This window comes from Triturus cristatus, chromosome 10, assembly GCF_964204655.1.
Source record: "Triturus cristatus chromosome 10, aTriCri1.1, whole genome shotgun sequence".
In the NCBI taxonomy this organism is placed as follows: domain Eukaryota; kingdom Metazoa; phylum Chordata; class Amphibia; order Caudata; family Salamandridae; genus Triturus; species Triturus cristatus.
The window spans coordinates 924,898,905-924,919,435 of NC_140593.1; positions in this window are offsets into that span (position 1 = coordinate 924,898,905).

A 20,531-nucleotide genomic window follows, 5' to 3' on the forward strand; every position below is an offset into this window, starting at 1 on the left:
GAAACTCGAGTGATTCTTGTTCCTCGGGTGAGGACTCTGCCAAGCGCGAGTCCTCTCGCTCCCGCCATGATTGTAAGTCTGCTTCTCGCTCCTCTGATGATGCACCCCGTGTTTGCGCTCGCTCTTCGAGTGGGGTCGATGCCTCGTTCACTGATTGTCCCTCTACGAGTACTGATCGAGCTCCTTGTGCTATTCATCCCGCGGTCTCGGCGCACCCGGTTTTTCGACGGAAGTTGCAGCATGGTCCCAATGCTCCGAATGGTATTTCTTTAGACTCTTTGGAGGATTTTACTCAACAAGAAATTAGTGATATTTTGCAGCGCTTTCGGCAGCGTGCTGGTGAGACCTTGCTCACATGGATGGTGCGCCTTTATGAACTGGGCGCTGCTGGCATTATGTTGGATAATGGCGATTGTTTGAAGTTTTGTTCCTTGAGTTCGGATTCTACTGTACAGGATCATTTTCGTAACTATAATGGTGGTGGTCAGATTTCTTTGCTTCAGTTAGCGACTGAGGGTTGTAATCAAAAGTATCCTACTGAGTCTGACTGGCCTGTGACTGATAAACCATGGTATACTCTGCGCGACGCTGCACAACGTCTCAAAGAGGAGGTGATGAAAACGGCGATTTTTCTGGGTACTGCTGACAGGTTGCTTGATGGTTCGTTGACTTCTTCTGTGCGGAATCGTATTATTCGTTCTTCTCCTGTTGCCTACAAGCAGGTCATGATGACTTTATTGATTAATCAGACTGGTAACGTGTTATCTACGGTTCTGGAGTCGGTGCGCCAACTCGGTGAGTTGGGTGAGTGGTTTAAACCTGAACGTCAGTCCCGGCCTGACACTCGTACCCCTGGTGACAATAAACTTACTAGACGTGATATCTTTTCTGCTCTTCTGGCCGATGGTGTGCGGAGGGAGGACATCGACGGTGAGACTACTACTCGTTTGTGGGAGTTGTTTCGCAAACGTGGTTTGGATCGGAAGGAGGGTGCCCGCCGTGTTCGGACGACTGAGTGTGATCGTGGTGGTTCTGACGGTAGCGGTGATGACGACCGCCGTGGGCGCTCTGTTCGTCGTGATGATCGACGTTATGTGCGTGAGATGTCCCCCCGTCGTGAGAGAGACAGAGAGAGGGAGGAGGACCGAGACAGGGGGAGAAATGATTATATTCACAGCAGACGTAGAGATGATAGGGATCAATCCCCTGAGTTGAGGAGGAGAGAGGATCGTCACAGTTTGGCCGATCGAAACCCGCAGTACAATGCAGAAGATACGAATCCATTCCGTACTGGGAATGGATATGAACAGGAGGTACCGATACCTAAGAAACGTGAGAGTCTTTATCCTGATTTATCCTGGTACACGGAATGCAGTAAGAATGACTAGGAAATAGGTCAAGCTCCGGTACACAGATGGGCTCACAGAGATAATAGACCCTATGTAGATATTGATATTTACTGGAGACATCGTAATATCCAAAGGGCCCGAGCATTGGTAGATACAGGAGCGGAGGCCACTCTTATTCATGGAAAATCAAAGAAGTTTACAGGTCAGCCTTTTACAATTACCGGATTAGGTGGAAAAGAAACTCCTGCAGTTCAAACTTTGCTTGAAATGAGAATAGGTAGAATCCCTAGAAAAGAATATTCTGTACTAGTGGTGCCACTCTTAGAATTCATAATTGGAATTGATATTTTGAAAGGAATGACTTTGCATTTAGATGATGGATGTTACCAATTTGGAACTACGCATTATATATCGTCTAGACCTATACGGGTTGGTCGTTTAAGAATGCCCCCCATAAAAGTTCCCCAGGCGACAAAAGTGGTTTGTCAGAAGCGGTATCGTATTCCAGGTGGTCATGAAGAGATTAGTACCACTATTCAGGAGTTGGTGGATGCAGGTGTTATAACCCCAGTTACTTCTGCTTGGAATAATCCTGTTTGGCCTGTACGTAAGAGTGATAATTCTTGGCGCATGACTGTTGATTATCGAGAATTGAACAAACACACGCCCTCTTTGACTGTTGCAGTACCAGATGTTATTACCCTAATTGAAAGAATCCAAAAGCATCCAGGTACATGGTATGCGTCCACTGATATTGCTAATGCTTTCTTTTCGATTCCGATTGCCCCTGAGTGTCAGGAACAATTCAGTTTTACGTGGAACGGGCGTCAGATGACGTTTAGAAGTCTTCCTCAGGGCTATGTGCATAGTCCTACGATATGTCACCGGCTGGTGGCAGAGCATTTGGCTGAGGTACCGGTTCATCCCCAAATTCAGATGTGTCATTATATTGATGATGTTTTGATCCAAGGTGAAACACAAGAGGAAGTTCAGACCCAATTGGACAGGGTCATTGAGTGCCTGCGTGAGAAAGGTTGGGAAATCAACCCGGATAAATTACAAGGCCCGTCCCAGGCTGTAAAATTTTTGGGTATTAATTGGCATGAAGGGCACCGTGAAGTGATCCCTCAGGTTAAACAGAAGATTCTTGATTTTGCAGTTCCGAGGAATAGGAAAGAAGCCCAAAGCTTCATTGGTCTGTTTGGTTTTTGGCGCCAGCATATTCCTCATTTGAGTCAAATATTGGCCCCTTTGTACCGTGTCACGCGTAAAAAGAATGCATTTGAATGGGATAAACCACAGCAAGATGCGTTTAGTCTGGCAAAAGAAGCAATTCAACATGCTCTGGATTTATGGCCTGTACGTGATGGTGATGTAGATTTGAATGTGTCTGTGCAGGGCCTTTATGCGAATTGGAGTTTGTGGCAGAAACAAGGCAGGAGTAGAGTACCGTTAGGTTTTTGGACCAAAAAGTTACCTGATGCTGGTGAGCGTTATACACCTTTTGAGAAACAGTTACTTGCTTGTTATTGGGCTCTGGTGGATACCGAGCAATTGACTTTGGGACATGATATAATTTTGCGACCTGAAATTCCTATCATGCAGTGGGTTCTGAGTTCGCCGAAAACTCACCGAATTGGACATGCTCAAGAGGCGAGTGTGATTAAATGGAAATGGTATATACAAGACAGGGCACGTGTGGGACCGAAAGGAGTTGCATCTTTACATGAGCAGGTGGCGCGAGCGCCATCGACTGAGACTGAGAGTGAATGTTCCGTACCTTTAGTACAGGAGTCTCCTGTCAAGTGGGGTAGACCTTTTGATGATTTGTCCGCAGCGGACAGAAACCATGTCTGGTTTACGGATGGTTCAGCGAGGTTCATAGGGACGAAACGGCACTGGAAGGCGGTGTCCTATAATCCGATCACACAAAAACTGCTGAGCACAACTGGTGAAGGTAAAAGCAGTCAATTTGCTGAACTTTATGCTGTTTATCAAGTTTTGAAACAAGAGTTACCTGGTACATGTCATATTTTCACCGATTCTTGGTCTACTGCCAATGGACTGGCAGTTTGGTTGCCGACTTGGCATTCCCATAGTTGGAAATTGCATTCCAAAGAATTGTGGGGAAAAGAGTTATGGCAAGAGATTTGGGAGATGCTCCCACAGAGTACTGTTACAATCTTCCATGTGGATGCTCACACCCCGATAGATTCTCTTGACAAATTTTTTCATAACATTGCAGATGAGAAATCTAAAATTGCTGAGGCAGTGGTGGACAGGCAAGATTCTGATATTGCGGGATTGGCGAAATGGGCACACCAGAAGGCAGGACATTTTGGAGAGAAGGCCACTAGCAGGTGGGCTGCTGATCGAGGAATTTATATTCCCCTAGATTTAATCAAAAATGTTATTTTACATTGTCCCGTTTGTCAGCATATCAGACAGCGCAAAGTGCCCCAAATTGTTAAAGGTCATTTACATCGCGGGAAACTGCCCGCTCAAATTTGGCAGATTGATTACATTGGTCCACTTCCTATGAGTAGGAATTGTCAATATGTTTGCACTATTGTTGATACATACAGTGGCCTGCTGGTAGCCCTTCCCTGTAAGCAAGCTACCCAATTGAATACCATTAAAACCATGGAATTGATTATGATGTATTATGGTGTGCCATTCCAAATTCAATCTGATAATGCATCCCATTTTCGTGGAAGATTGGTACAGGAATTCTGTGTGGAAAACAATATTGAATGGATATTTCATATCCCTTACTATCCACAGGCCTCGGGTCTTGTGGAGAGGTTGAATGGCCTGCTAAAGGATCAGCTGCGCAAATTAACAGATGACAAGTATAAAAATTGGCGAGACTTTTTGCCCCAAGCGATATTGATTTTGAATAATCGTCCTTTTCTAAATGCTGAATCTCCACTTATGCGTTTGTTTCTTCCGAATGTTAATGCTATGCCCAATGAAATCAGAGAGACTGTGATGTACTGGGAAATTACTCCCGGAGCTTTGGCTCCATGTAGAGCGACCCCAGGGTCGGCAGGTTTAGACTTGCATGCCATGGATGACACCGTTATAAAAAGTAAGGATCGGGTCATCATTGCTACCGGTGTTGGTGTTCATATACCACCTGGGAATTTCGGATTGATCGCCCCTAGATCGGGGCTGGCTGTAAAAGGCATTCAGGTGCTTCTAGGAATCATTGACAGTGATTATCAGGGAGAGATTAAGGTGCTCCTGCTGAATAGCAGTGAGGTTGACTTATTGATACACCGCACTGACCGAGTGGCTCAATTACTCATAATGCCTGTTTTCAGTGGTTCATTAATGAAAGGCACTGCCCCAACTTTGCTAACTGTACGAGGCCAGAAAGGTTTTGGCTCCACAGATAACCCTGGGGCCAGGGTTTGGGTGCAGTCGCCTAAGAATCCCCCTGAACAAGCAGAGGTCATTGCCACCGGTCATGACAATACCATTTTAGTTATGAGACCAGGGAAAGATAGCTGGGAAGCGGTCCCGGCTGACAAATGTTACTTACGAGAATGATTAATGCCTGTATTTGATTCTCTTTCAGATCATTCTTTGGACTGTTGCTGCAGGATGTGTCGGCGTCGTACTGTCTTTGGGATGGTTCGACGAGAGAGGAGGGATCCCGTCAACCCGGGATGAACTGAGAACCCAAGTGTTGCGTTCCTTCGCTGCGTGGGATTCATCATCGAACTTTTGGACCTCACTGGCAAAAAGGGTGACTGATGCCCCTCACTTCTGTTTGACACCGATGAGATCTGTGCACGACATCTTGGCGACCTGCCTGGTTGCTGTCCCTGCTTCACTTGAAACTCTGACACATATTTTCAACATTTCAAAGGCTCGTCCCAATGTTCTTCTGGGTGATTTCGCTACCCATGTGTATTGCCCCTTATGTACTGAAATGCCAAACGAGACACCCCCCATCCAGTCCCAAATAGTTACCTATAATATCACACAAGGAGATTTGTGTTTTTTCCTTACGTGTAATCCTAGTGCGATCTCTGAATGTCTGCGCCTAAAATTGAAAGGTGCCACTTCCTTCACCACTCATGAACGGACTTTGTGCTTTCAAAGGACACCGACCACATGTGTTTCGGTTCAGAACAATATGACTTGCAAGAGTTTGGTAGTTACCCCCAGTCATTATCGCACGATGTTATTACCTGCCGGATGGCTTTTCTCATGTGGCAATACTTCCTGGCCATACGTCCCCGCAAATATTTCTGGAGGCCCTTGTGCCATTACGAGACTCAGTTTACTGATGTTCTCGTCACACCCGAATGCCAACTCTCGTGTGATTCGAGATACAGTGATGTTACAGGAGGATTGTGACTCATCTTTACATTTATATTCCAAGTCTGAATACCTTAGCCTAGCTATTTCAATTATTGGTGTTCCTGCTTTGGCTGTTTATAATGCCAAATCTATTGGGAAAATGGCCTGCTGGATGGTGAAATCCATTAATCATACTTCTACAGTCCTGTCCGATATGCTATTAGACGCCCAGGGTGAACGTAGAGCGATTTTGCAAAATCGAGCGGCCATTGATTATCTTTTGCTTAAACATGGACACGATTGTTCTGATTTTGAGGGTCTTTGTTGTTTTAACTTGTCCGATCATACACAATCCATTCGCGCTCATATTGACAAGTTACGTGACTTGACGGAAGAAGTTAGAAAACACATTGACCAGGGCTGGTTTGACTGGCTCTTTAATTGGTTGCCTGATTTACATATGTTACGCCAAATATTAGGAGGTATTCTGATTACTATCGCTGTTTTGATTTCTATCTGTTGCTTTATTCAGTGTATTCCTTCACTACTTCAATTCTGCACACTTGGTACTAGACATAGATCAGTTAGCTTTGTTTCGTATTATTCTTCCACAGATGTTAGTTCTGTTTAATGAATGTATAATAGACTGAAGTCAAGGGTGAAATGCACTGCTCGATTTTCCCGGCCTTTTCGTGTTAAAGGGCAACTGGTGTGACTTCAGTCTCTTTCCATCCAAGTCTAAGGGTTAGAGTAGTGAATGGAGTCTATTTGTTAGGCATTTTGACATGATCCTGTGCTCTTCCCCATAGATCAGGGCTTGCACACATAGCCTAGGGGATAGATTTGTTAGTATTAGGGGTACCCTGTCCTGTAGTGAGGGTATTTCAGGGAGCCGTGCTGAATTCAGGCCTGGTAGGCCTCAAACGGGAGAGACTCCATCTTTCTTTCTGCTCCGGCAGCTTGGGAAGCTTCTAGGTCGAGGGTGATGTTTTAGTTATGAGGTGTTATTTGCTTGGAGAGAACCGGTTCAGGCCGGCCCTTATCGAAGGATTGTATTTTTCTTCATGCCGAAGACACTACATCAGGCCGGCCGGCTGGGAACGTGTCCTTGGTACGGGGAGGTACAAGAATTTGGTGGGCGGCAGGTTACGGGCTGGAATTTTCCATGAGGAAATGCACCTCTTTATTAGTGAAAGTCTGAGGCAGATACGGGCACTTATTTTTCAACCCATAGGCGGCACCTAGCCGTTAGCAGTAAAGCTACTACTTATTCCAGGGAAGACAGATGATGAACTTAAGGACGGAGAAAAACCGAGGAGCAGATACTCTTCTAGCAGAATAGCCAGAGAGGAGAGAGTAGCCGATGAGGAAGAGGTCCCAGTGACTCGGAGAAGGGTGAAGGGAGTAGATTCGTGACTGCGGAGGTGTAACTTCCAGGCGAGCCGAGGCACAGACGAGAAGGGAACCTAGATGACCATTGAGTACAGGCTACACACGACCAAGGTGATGTCAACCCCTTTTTATTAGTGTGTACAACCTAATCTTTCACTTTTCTTTGCAGGTTATATGTTCTAGTGTAATGTTATGTGGTTACGTATGTAATGAGTAATAAAGTACCCAGTTTGTAGTGAATCAACATGTGCTGCGTGTTCTTGTATAAGAGGGTAGCCTATTCTTCTAGTCAGCTGTGACTTGACATGAACAGATGTTAACCCTGATCAGGTAAGTGGTAACTGAATAAGGGAGAAAGGAGCCCCTCGAACTGGGGAACAGGTTGTGCTCAACTGGCAGTCCTCGTGTGATCTGATACATAGTAACACTGATTCCCTTGTTGTATGTTATGGTAATCATAGGGTGAACTTGTGCTGAGGCTGCGTCTGGGTAGGAAGCCCTGGGTCCGTCTGGGACCGCGAGGCTGAGGCTGCCGTCTGGGTAGGAAGCCCTGGGTCCGTCTGGGACCGCGAGGCTGAGGCTGCCGTCTGGGTAGGAAGTCCTGGGTCCGTCTGGGACCGCGAGGCTGAGGCTGCCGTCTGGGTAGGAAGTCCTGGGTCCGTCTGGGACCGCGAGGCTGAGGCTGCCGGGTAGGAAGCCCTGGGTCCGTCTGGGACCGCGAGGCTGAGGCTGCCGTCTGGGTAGGAAGTCCTGGGTCCGTCTGGGACCGCGAGGCTGAGGCTGCCGTCTGGGTAGGAAGCCCTGGGTCCGTCTGGGACCGCGAGGCTGAGGCTGCCATCTGGGTAGGAAGTCCTGGGTCCGTCTGGGACCGCGAGGCTGAGGCTGCCGTCTGGGTAGGAAGCCCTGGGTCCGTCTGGGACCGCGAGGCTGAGGCTGCCGTCTGGGTAGGAAGCCCTGGGTCCGTCTGGGACCGCGAGGCTGAGGCTGCCATCTGGGTAGGAAGTCCTGGGTCCGTCTGGGATCGCGAGGCCGCCACTTGTATTATAGGAGGTCTAGATACATATATATATATATATATATATAAATATATATATATTGTAGGAATTCCCTGTCCTTAGGTGGTATACATATATAGTTACTTGTTGTGAATAGGCCCTAGGGAGAGGGTAACGTTCTGGCTGGGTTAGAGAGACTCTGCTGAGCGGGTTCTATCTGATCCGAAAACCCAAGCAGAACAGCGTCCTCCCTGAAGTGTGGAGCAGTGCCATGAGAGGTCAAGAGTGTGCGTCCCACCACAGTATGACCGTACCGCGTGACCCATGTGCCGCCTCCAGGGTACGGGGTGCAGAAGCGGCATAGCAGGTCCTCTTGAAGACCGTTGTAGCACTAATTCTACATTTTGGTACTAGGACATTTTAACTTTGTTGTTCCTGCCAGATACAAAGAGAAGATCCTGTGTTATTCAGTGCCCTCGTTACATTTTTTGTGGGTTGTGGTGCTTGTCACTTCGCTGCCTTGCCGGTGCACACGACTGGGCACCCCACTTTGAGTTCCATCTGCAGGGCCTCTGCCCTTGGATCACTGGTTTCGGTTTCTGGAGTGGCAACATAAACAGTTGCTCCCAAAGGACTAGCCTGAACACTCAGGTGACTATCCCCTGCACCAGCATTCCACGGAAATTCTTTCCTAGCTCTCCCACGTCGACGAGGATGTCATAATAGCACGGCTCCACTCTCGACACCGTATGACATCATCGGAGCCATAAGAGGACCTCATTGGCGTGCTGATGTCAGTTCCACCCATTTTTTCTGTGCCACCGAGGCAAACAGGCGGACCGAGACATTTTCACATGTATATATAGTATAATAAATATATATATATTCACTGAAAAAAAACATAGGTTTCAGGCACGTTATAGTTAGAAATTAGCATTTATTAAACCTTAGAAATTCACTGAAAAAACCATAGGTTTCAGGGGCGTTATAGTTAGTTGGACATTTTACTCATACAGAACCATAGAAATTCCCCTGTTATAGTTAGTTCAGCTAACTACAACTCGCGCGCCCGCAATGCACTGCTGATGGCGTTACATATTACATTACTCATGACATGGTCAGTAACATCACTTATGGCATCACTGATGACATCTCAAATGACATACCTGATGACATCATCCATCATCCAGTGAATGTGTGTTTTTCTGAAAATTAAATATGTTTTATATATGTATATCTCAAGGTCGATGGAAGAATAAGTTCGTATATAAGTGTCTAAATGGATGAATTTTTTTGTAAAATTGATTGTATAACTGACTGATTAAGTGTATCTTAGTGAATACATGGGTTAGTGAGTAATGTTTAAATATGTAAATATCTGTATCAGTCTCTCACTTTGTGTATAAGTGGCTGCATGGGTTGGTGAGTAGCTACATGAATGTCTATATGGGTTATTAGTTGGTTTTTTGAGTATCAGTATGAGTGTCTGAGTGTCTGTATGGTTCGGTGGGGGTATTACGTTACGTAGTGCATAGATGCATGAATGAGTGACTCTTTGTTTGTATGTGTTGAAGACAGCATGTGTGCAGGACTGTATATGTGGATGAGTGTGTATATGGGTGTGTTCGTGAGTGAATGACTGTCTCAATAGTGTCTTTATGAGTAGCTACATATGTTTTAAACTGGTATATGTGAGTATTGGTGTATATAAGTGAGTATATGTGAGAGTGAGAGATTGGAAGAGTTCCGGTACAAATAAGTAGGTGTTTCTATAAGTGATTGTTTAGGCGAGTAAGTATGTGTAAGTTTCTGTAGAAGTAAGTGTGGTAGTATGTGTATAACTGTATATGCAAGTAAATGGATGTTTGATACTTTGCATGTGTGACTATGTGTGTGAGTAACTCTATGGATGAGTGGTGGTGTGTAACAGGATGTATAGGTGTATGAGTACATATGATGAGTGAGTACATGTATGAGTGACTGTATAGGAACTGTTGGTGAATGAGTAGATGTGTGTGTAGATCTTGGAATTACTGAATTGGTGTGTCCATTGTTTTGAAAATGTTAGTTTCTATTTTTGAGTGTGTGTATCAAAGGTTATATTAGGGTGAGAGGAGGTCTGCCACTCTTTCACAAGGATGATGTCATCAGTGATGTCATCAGTGATGTCATTTGAGATGTCATCAGGGATGTCATCAGTGATGTCACTGACCATGTCATCAGTGATGTAATATGTGACGTCATCAGCAGTGCATTGCGGGAGCGCAAGTTATAGTTAGCTGAACTAACTATAACGGGGTCATTTCTATGGTTTTTTCGAATGAAATGTCCAACGAACTATAACGCCCCTGAAACCTATGGTTTTTTCAGTGAATATATATATATATATATATATATTCACTGAAAAAACCATAGGTTTCACACATGTTATAGTTAGTTGGACATTTTACTGATAAAAAACCAATGAAATTCCCCCGTTATAGTTACTGTAGGCAACTATAACTCACGCGACCGCAATCCTCTGCTGATGCTAATACTGTATTTAGACACTTATTTGCCCATATCTTCTTCCATTAAATTTTAGCTATACATATATTACAAATATTTTTTTTTCATAAAGACACATATGTCATCAGCAGAGGATTACGGTCGCGTGAGTTATAGTTGCCTACAGTAACTATAACGGGGGAATTTCATTGGTTTTTTATCAGTAAAATGTCCAGCTAACTATAACATGTGTGAAACCTATGGTTTTTTCAGTGAATTAGCAAGGTTTTTTAAATGCTATTTCCTAACTATAACGTGTGTGAAACCTATGGTTTTTTCAGTGAATTTGTACGTTTTTTTAAATGCTAAGTTACTTTACGCCATTTGTGGCGTGTGCGCCCACTTAACGCAGTTCGTTCCGTGCACGGTTTTTATCAACTTTAATAAGCCCTGTACATTTGGTGGCCTTCGGCCACCAAAAGCACAGGGGGTGAGGTCAATGTGGATAGTGTTTTTTTTATTTCGATTTTATAATTTCATGTTGCCAAAATTACGTTTTTTTTCTCTATTAATAAGCCCTGCACATTTGGTGGCCTGCGGCCACCAAAAGCACAGGGGGTGGGGTAAGTGTGGATAGTGTTTTTTTTATTTTTATTTTTTTACCGTAAGCGTACGGTAAGCTTACGGTAAGCGTACGGTAAGCGTACGGTAAGCGTACCCCGCGAAATTGCCGAAAAAAAAATAAAACCGTTTTTGCTCTTGGGGGATGTTTGGGGACTCCCTCAACATGACTATGTGGGAGGGAGTTGTCAAAACAGCCCCGTAACATGTTTTTGGCCATCATGTTTGATAAATAACACTCAGTGCGAGAGACAAAATGGCGGACGCCGCTTCCTGGTTTCGGCCGATTCGAATGTTTACTAAGATCTAAGAGCCAATCAGAATCGCGCTCGCGCACGCCACCGTAAGCTTACGGTAAGCGTACCGTAAGCGTACCGTAAGCGTACCGTAAGCGGGCTCAGATATATATATTGATTTAAAGGCTATTTTCTCAGAATCTACTGAACAGATTTACACCAAACCTACAAAAGGCACTTCCTTGACCTAGGGACTACCTCTCTGCCAAATTTCTAGTAATTCTGTTCAGCCGTTCGGGCTGTAGCTCGTTCTAAAGGTCCTATGGAAAAATGCATGGGAAAAACGCGTTTTGGGACCCCCCTTTTATCTCAGCCCCCGCTTGACGAATCCCCCCGAGACTTTCAGGGTAGGAGCGGAGCGTAGCGCCCCACCTATTTTGAGAAATTCGCGAGGATTCGTCGACCGGCGCCAAAGTTATTCAAAATAGAATGTTGAGGTTTTCCTATGGAAACGTGGTCCTAACTATAACTACCTACTGGCGACCGCCAGTAGGTAATGAATACATATATATATATATATATATTCAAAATTCACACGGGAGCCCTTTTGAGATGAAGCCACACGACTTGAGTAGAGTTCACTTTTCTTTATTGAGAGCTTGCCGGCAGGCACCATTTCAGAAAACAAAACATCTTTACAAATTCTGCCAGACGCGTTTCAGGGGTAACCTTTCATCAGTGGCGTGGTAAAGATGAAAGCGCTGTCGTGCACAGTCTACTTGAACACCTGCCACAGTGGGCATGGTCCACTAGCCTTCTGGGTGTTGTAGTGCACATGTTTTCTCCAAGTGGATGCGCTCTCTTCATCAAAGTAAAATATAATATAGATGCACAATGTTCTGAAGGGGACCTGCCCCGCTTTGTAGCAGTCAATAGGAGCTGAAGCGCACACCAACCTGCACTGGTGTAGGCGTTGCGTTGTCTCGTCCAAATCGCACTGAGTGGTGCAGTCACGAGTCCGCTGTAACAGCGGCGGGCCTCTCCTCACGACCGGGACCGGCCGTTGTAAAATCCAAAATTCACACAGGAGCCCTTTTGAGATGAAGCCACACGACTTGAGTAGAGCTCACTTTTCTTTATTGAGAGCTTGCCGGCAGGCACCATTTCAGAAAACAAAACATCTTTACAAATTCTGCCAGACGCGTTTCAGGAGTAACCTTTCATCAGTGGCGTGGTAAAGATGAAAGCGCTGTCGTGCACAGTCTACTTGAACACCTGCCACAGTGGGCGTGGTCCACTAGCCTTCTGGGTGTTGTAGTGCACATGTTTTCTCCAAGTGGATGCGCTCTCTTCATCAAAGTAAATATAATATAGATGCACAATGTTCTCATTCTCATTCAGTTTAGGATTTCAGATGTTCATTTCCTATGGAAGTAGAACGTGGATGAAGGTGTTTCGGAGAGCAGCAGAGAGTCTCGCAAGGAGTAGCGTCAATCTCGGGGGTGATCTGAAATGCAGACAATGGAAACTGAAAGGTGACTTGATGCCTGCGAGTCTGGCTGCAAGGGGATTACAGCTCCCAGACTGCCCTGCTGACCAGCGCGCCATGAGGCGCCGCCATTCTCTCGCGCCCAGAGGCGCTTAAAGGCTGGTGCGGCTCCCGCTTCGTGGGAACCGCTTCTACTGTTATGTTATGTTAAGTTATGTTATGTTATAGATTTCTTATAAAGCGCACAACTCACCCTGGGGCATCTAGGCGCTAACTGGGAGAAGCAAGTCTGAGGGGAAGGAAAATATAGCTCCGCACGAAAAAAATTAGAACAGGAAAGTTTTTAGTTGTTTCCTAAAGGAAGTCAGTGACGGCGTATTACGGAGCGCTATGGGAAGCTTGTTCCAATAGCTCGGGGCCAGATATGAGAAAGCTCTGTCTCCCGTGCGCGTGAGACGAATTCTGGGAACTTGAAGGAGGTCTAAAGACCTGAGTTTCCTGTTTGGAGAATATTTGTCAAATTTTTTTCGTAGGTAGAGAGGGCCTTTTCCCCTCAAGGCATTATAGGTCAGGCAGCAGATCTTAGAAACAGATCTGTTTCTGATATTTAGCCAGTGTAGCTCCCTCAACAGGAGTGTTGAAGCTGAGCCTGGCGGATGGTTCAAAACAAGCCATGCTGCCGTATTCTGAATAACTTGAAGTTTCGCCAGATGGCTTTGACTCACTTCAGCTAGCAAGGCATTCCCATAGTCTAACAACCATCGCCTGGACCAGGGTTCTGCGCTGAGACACGAGCAGGTAGGGAAACATTTTCCTAAGCAACTTTAGTCCATAGTAGCAGGAGCTGGTTGTTGCTGCTACCTGATCTTTCATGGATAGAGCCTGATCTAATTGGACCCCGAGATTCTTTACAGACTGTTTGGGAATAGGGGGGTGACCAAGTTGACTAGGCCACCAATCGTTCGACCAGCTGTTTTTGGCTTTGCCTAAGAGCATAACCTCTGTTTTTCCTGGATTGAGCTAGAGGCAATTGCTTGACATCCAGTCAAAGATGGCAAGCATTCCAGAGGCAAAACGGAGATTGTCGATATCTGGGTTGGGTCCGATGGTAAACAAAAGCTGGGTTGATCCGCATATGATATGATTTCAAAACCCAGATGCTCAACTATTTGAGCCAAAGGAGCCATATATAGATTGAAGAGCGTGGGGCTCAGGCAAGAGCCTTGTGGAACTCCCCTATCCAACGGCATTTTACATGAGACATACGATCCCAACATAACCGATTGGGTTCTTCCAAATAGGTACTGTTGTAGACATTTCAAGGCTACCCCTTTTATGCCACATTCCTGGAGTCTCTCCAACAGCTTCGAGTGTGAAATAGTATCGAAAGCTGCGGAGAGATCAAGGAGGATCAGAATGGCTGAGCCTCCACTATCGACAGTTAGTCTGAGCGAGTCTATTACGGCCAACACGGCCGTTTCTGTGCTGAAGCCGGGACGGAAACCAGACTGAGAAGGATCTAGAAGGTGGTTTTCCTCTAGATATAGACTTAGCTGTCGGTTGATGAAACTTTCCAGGATTTTTCCTAGCAGTGGTAGCAGAGAGATGGGATGATAATTACCCAAAACCAGAGGGTCTGCCGATACTTTTTTCAATATGGGACGCACAACCGCCTCTTTCCAGGCGGTCGGAATGGTGCCCGATATGATGGAGTTATTGAATATGTCTCGGATTACGGGGCCACAACTCGGGGTCAGTGCTGCCATGGCTTTGGGTGGACAAACATCCCATGGCGATCCAGATTTGGCCCCTGAAAGAGCTTTAACAACCTCCTCAACTGTAACTAATTTAAAACAGTTTAGGAAACAGGCTGCCATGTTATTTTGATGCTGAAGTGATTGAGGTAAGGCCACAGGGGAATTGGTGGGGGAGGGAAAGTTGGTATAGATATTCAATATTTTTTCCCGAAAATGGGAAAACAGGGAGTCACATAGCTCCTGGGATTCCTGGGGCGTCTGTCTACAAGCTTTTGGGGAGACAAAATCCCGGACAATCCTAAACAGTGTTTTCTGGGAGTTACTCGCATTGTCAATTTGGCTAATAATGTATTGCTGTCTGGCTGATTTTAAGTTCTGATGGTATTTAGACAAAGCCTTCTTATACAGTGCTCTGTTTTCCTCTGATTTGTCAGTGCGCCATCTTCTTTCCAGACGCCGGCAGGTAGCCCTTTCCAACTTTAATTCACCTGAGAACCAGGGGGTCGAATCTCTCCGAGTAGCAGGATTCATTAATTTTTTGGGGATAACTGCGTCGAAAACTTCTTCCAATAGTATGATCTCATTGGTCAAGAGAGAAGATCTCACTGAATGCCATGGGGGAGAGATTCTCCCACCTCCTACGTAGGATTTGGGGTTGTTTGATGGGCCCTATTACACAGGATTCGACCAGGCGGGCTATGTGGATCGTAATCATATAATGGTCGGTCCATGGGAGCGGGTCCGGAAGGTCACATTGAATCCGGTCCGAATTTGAAAATACAAGGTCCAATAGATGCCCCGCATTATGGGTAGGACCTGTTATTCTTTGCGAGAGGCCTATGAGTTTGAGAGAAGCAAGTAATTTAGTTACTTCTGGATCATCAACTTTTTCCCCGTGAAAGTTAAAATCTCCCAACAGGAGGAAGGTTGTTGCTGACAGTACATGTAGAGCCAGGTATTCAACTAGCATATCTACAAAATTTCCCTTTGCACCCGGTGGTCGATAAACTACGGCTCCATACCAGGTGTCGGACGGGGTCGCTGCAACTTTAAAAATACCTAGTTCTAAGTGGTCATTGCATACTGAGGCAACCCATTTTACCTCAAGGTCTTTTTTAAATGCATCCCGATCCAGATGAATAAATTTGTAGTTCTCTGGGATCGCCAGAGTGATCATCGCCTGGTTAGAGGGGCCTAGCCATGTTTCGGTGAAGAAACATAAGGTGGGGTCATGGAGCGTCATCATGTCCCATATTTCAAAGGGGTGTTTTGCTAAAGATCTAACGTTACATAGAATATTTCTATGTGACATGGGTCCTAACTTTCCTGTATCTTCCGGGAAGGTGGAATCTTCCTCAACTATACTCATTTGGAATTTACAGTTGTGGCAGGAAACCGGGCCCTCCAGCATGAAGAGGTTGGACTGAGAGCAGTTAATAAAAGGACAGTTATATACTTGGGCTTGCTTGTTTATTTGACGCAGAGCCTCCGCTGAGTAGCTAACTATAGGGGCATTGGTCCTGGGAGAGACAGCATTTCTGGCCACTGGTCGCGTTTGGGCGCGGACGGGCGCAGACGGGCTTGCCTTTGGTGCACCACCGGCGCACCCGCTGCGCGCGTCCGCGTCTGCATCCTCTGATATAGAGAGAGGAAACCAGCCACTAGTGCGCCACACCAAATCCCTCCAAGATGTCTGCCCGATCCCACTGACACCGCAAAAGCGTGCCCTGTCTTGCTTCACTCTGCCCCCAAATGCGACAGCCTGAACAGCAGCAGGTAAGTAGAGATCACTTTCCACAAAGATATTGATTTTAAAAATAGCAGCAAACGTAGCAACAGAAAAATACGTAATTTAAAAGACAGAAAACAAATTACTTTGTAAGCGCGCAGGCAGCTGAACTCCCGGCTTCCGCCTCAGGAGTGCACAGACCCAGTGTGGGGCGTCCGCGTCTGCATCCTCTGATATAGAGAGAGGAAACCAGCCACTAGTGCGCCACACCAAATCCCTCCAAGATGTCCGCCCGATCCCACTGACACCGCAAAAGCGTGCCCTGTCTTGCTTCACTCTGCCCCCAAATGCGACAGCCTGAACAGCAGCAGGTAAGTAGAGATCACTTTCCACAAAGATATTGATTTTAAAAATAGCAGCAAACGTAGCAACAGAAAAATACGTAATTTAAAAGACAGAAAACAAATTACTTTGTAAGCGCGCAGGCAGCTGAACTCCTGGCTTCCGCCTCAGGAGTGCACAGACCCAGTGTCACAAGGGGACTGCAGCTCCAAGACCACCCTGCTGACCAGTGTGCCAGGAGGCACCGCCATTCTCTCGCACCTGGAGGTGCTTAAAGGCCGGTGTGGCTCCCGCTTCGTGGGACGCCCGGGGGCGTGCGCCGGGTGCAGCCCGGGCCAAGAGCGGGCCCGTCTGAGACCAGAGGAGACCGGGCCGGGCTATTCCCTTTTCATTTTTTTAGGTCTCGATGAGTCAGCGCGCATGCGCTGCTCGGACGACTTTAGTAAGGGCTTTAAAAAATGCTATCGCCGGCTACAGCTTGCAGTGCATGTGCGCGGGCGCGTGCTTCAGCAGAGGTGTCATATGGCGTGGTTACTGCTGCGCGCGCACCACTCGCGCACATGCACTGCAAGCTATGGCCGGTTGTAGCATTTTTAGCTTGCTAATCGCGGCACCAGTGCTTTACTTTTAACATTAAAAGTAAAGCGCCGGTGCCGCGATTATAGAAAAAGTAAAGAAACAGAAATAGAAACAAACATCTATTTCTTTACTTTTGCCATAATCGCGGCACCCGCGCTTTACTTTTATTGTTAAATGTAAAGTGCCTGTGCCGCAATTATAACAAAAGCAAACAAATAGAAACAAACATCTATTTCTTTACTTTTGCTATAATCGCGGCACCTGTGCTTTACTTTTAATGTTAACAGTAAAGCACCAGTGCCGCGATTAGAAAGAAAACAAGCATTGGCATTGGGCTTTAAAAAATGCTATGGCTGGCTACAGCTTGCAGTGCATGTGCGCGGGCGCGTGCTTCAGCAGAGGTGCCATATGGCGTGGTTACTGCTGCGCGCGCACCACTCGCGCACATGCACTGCAAGCTATGGCCAGTTGTAGCATTTTTAGCTTGCTAATCGCGGCACCCGCGCTTTACTTTTAATGTTAAAAGTAAAGCGCCTGTGCCGCGATTATAACAAAAGTAAACAAATAGAAACAAACATCTATTTCTTTACTTTTGCTATAATCGCGGCACCTGTGCTTTACTTTTAATGTTAACAGTAAAGCACCAGTGCCGCGATTAGAAAGAAAACAAGCATTGGCATAGCCAATAGGTTTCGCTTTTGGGACCTTATAAGTATTTAGTTATGCAACTGTTGAATGGCTAAACACTTATAAGGTCCCAAAGGCGAGACCTATTGTCTATGCCAATGCTTGTCCCACCCCCCCAGTGTTTATGTGATCTAATCAACGGAGTCAACACAAGGTACTGTGCCATTATTGAAACATCGTTCAATAGAAGTCATTTTGTACATTACGAGTGGAGGCATAATCCTTTCCGAATTGAACTAGTTTGATCTCTAACTGACCTGGACATTATCCATGGTGACTAATTGAGTAAAGTTGGTGTGCTTGTGTTTAATTTGAATGTTGAAAATGGGGAAAAGAAAACTACCCTGTTCCAAGTTAGAGAGACAGACAAGTAAATCCAAAGATGCAAAAATGTCCCCACTTAACTATTTAACAGGGGCAGTGGGTGTCATAGAAAAACAAATCTCCATAGTGGAGGAATCATTAAGTGTGGAAGCTCAGGGGCTAATAGGAATTAGTCATGAAAAATCACCACGAAATATAAATACCTGTAATGAGTCCGCTGAGAAAAGCCCACTTGAAACTATAACTTTAGGGGGGAGTAGAAATGGCTGCACCCAATTGGTAATCGACGAAATCGATGACGCCTCAGTAAGTGGTCAAGATGTAGATACCTCACCTCCCCCAAAGAGGCAGTGCAACTCAGAGTTACCAAAGAAGCCTGATATTACTCAGGCAGTAACTCATCAGGTTCATCACACGAATGGCCATTCCAAAAATACGTTGATTAAACAACAGGGGAAAAAGGGTAGTTCTCAGAAGCAAAAGGGTAAAGAAAGTACCTCACGCCCCAAAAGCAATAGTAGTGTACACCCATTAATAGGCAAGAATAATATGGAAAATCTCCTTACAGAACTAACAAGTTATGTCAAACTCCTTATAGGTAGTTTAGAATCCAGGCTAGATAGAATAGAAGCAGACTTAGAGAAGATCATTGAAAACATAACCCCTATCAAACGGTGTAGGAGTCCCTGCAGATTGGGTACCTCCAGTAGTTCAGGTATTACGATTAGTTGCCATACATCGGCTTTAACCAACAACCCCGTAGCGAGGGATAATAATACACTGAATAGGGATAGGGCACAAAAGAACATTGTTAAGAGTACACACAGTAATACAAACATCACGAGAGAACTAGTAGAGACTCGTACACTAGGGAATAGAATTCCAGAGAAGCAACATGGGGGTAGGCCATTATGCGAAACAACAACTGCACCGTCCTCATTTACATCAAGCCCTCATGAAAGTTCTCAACATGCATTTAATCTTGACCTTCCTCCAGCAGCAACCTCTTTTACTGTGATTCTGACCAACGTTCCAGTACTTAAACCAGGTGAACTTGAAACATGGACTGCACTGAGAAATAAGGCCATTCACTGCCTGGGAAACAGAGTAGGACTGACCTCAGATATGTTCAGGGCATTTAAGATGATAAGGCGTGTACCCTGGGTAGGAACAAGAAAAAAAACCCTTAGAGGGGATTGTATTGACATCTCTCTAGGTTCACCACTATTGGTCAGGGAAGTGTTGACCAGAATAGGGCAAAATAACATCACAGAAACAGGTATAAATATCCTTCCTTTGGGATATTTCTACCGACCAAACTGGACGAATAGGCGGAACGAATTCTAATCTAGAACACAGCTATCTTCCCTAATGGATTATAATTTGCAGGTGTCAAACAGATTCGCAGCTCTCCAATCACTAGATGAGAACGAATGACTATCTGATGAGGGAGTATCTATGCCTGATATAATGGAGTATGACGAGGTTCGCACCATCACTAATAGAAAAAAGGGCCCGAACCCAGACAGGATAGAGTATTTAGACCCAATGTATTGCGAGATCGAGCTAGGGACTAGCTTAAATGATTCTCCTGAATTATGTAACCCTAGTCATACTAGATATGACGAGCGTATGAGGCTCGAACAGGCTAGTCACCCAGAATTTTTTATAGAAACACCAACTTCAAACGAATTAACAATCCAGAAGGCCATAACTGTGCTCTTCTGGAATGTGGTTGGCCTTCGTACTAAAGAAAATAATCCAGCCTGGTTTTACTTTATTGATAGTTTTGAAATCTTGTGTTTTCAGGAGACCTGGTTGTTGGAGGAATTCCACATTGAAGGATTTAAAACGTACCACACGCCAGCAATTTATTCAAAACACGGTAGACATAAGGGAGGACTCTGTCTTTACATCTCAAACCTACTGGAGGTGCAAAAGATTTCCCTGGCAAATGCTACAAACTATTATCAGATAGTTTCGATGTACATGAACCCAAAATGCATTTTAAATATAATAGACTTCTATAACATATAGAGAAGGCAAACTTGATGGATATCCTAAGACAACTTAGTGAGGATATCAGTAAATTGAGTACCCCAATTGACTCAGACATGATTACTATTTGGGGGGGGATTTCAATGCTAATCTATGCTCAAAATCAGGCTTAGGGGCTTGTGGCTTGATGATAGAAAATGATGACCCATTGACTCATTTTGACCATTCAGAA